Genomic DNA, 562 nt, shown 5'->3' with positions numbered 1-562 from the left:
GGGTAATATTCTGTTTTGCTTGCTTTGAATTAGTTAATAATTTTACTATAAAATTTTTACAATGATACCTTTTTGATATTGAAAGAAAGATAAACAAACTAGACATGCCTCTAAATCGGTAATTTATTTCCTGAAATCCTTAGTTTGAAGATTATTCTCAGATGAAATAATTGGAACAAAAGGTGAAGCTCTAGAATTGTTAATTTTCCTTTTTTTTCGTTTTGGTAAATTTTTTATTCAGAAAAGAAATTTTACTAGCTATTTAAAATCTAGCATCATGGAAAAAAGAACTCATTCTATATGTCCTTCAGTAATAAAGGAAGGAGCTTGTGTTTAACTGGTCACTATTTAAATCTGTATGGACAATTTCCTTTAGTGGTTAGTATTTAAATGCAAGTAATAAAATAAGTAACATAAACTAATCTCACTAGTAAGTAGTTAACATAATGACCAATTAATGTATGTATTGACTATTTAATACCCTGTGGGATGGATATTTCATTTCATACTTATAATCAATACTTACTCTTACTCTAGTCCAATGAATTTAAAGAATGTTTAA

The sequence above is a fragment of the Agrilus planipennis genome, unplaced genomic scaffold (genome assembly GCF_000699045.2).
Source record: "Agrilus planipennis isolate EAB-ADULT unplaced genomic scaffold, Apla_2.0 scaffold181, whole genome shotgun sequence".
NCBI classification, from domain to species: domain Eukaryota; kingdom Metazoa; phylum Arthropoda; class Insecta; order Coleoptera; family Buprestidae; genus Agrilus; species Agrilus planipennis.
The sequence above is the reverse complement of the archived record's forward strand: the minus strand, read 5'-3'. Positions refer to the sequence as shown.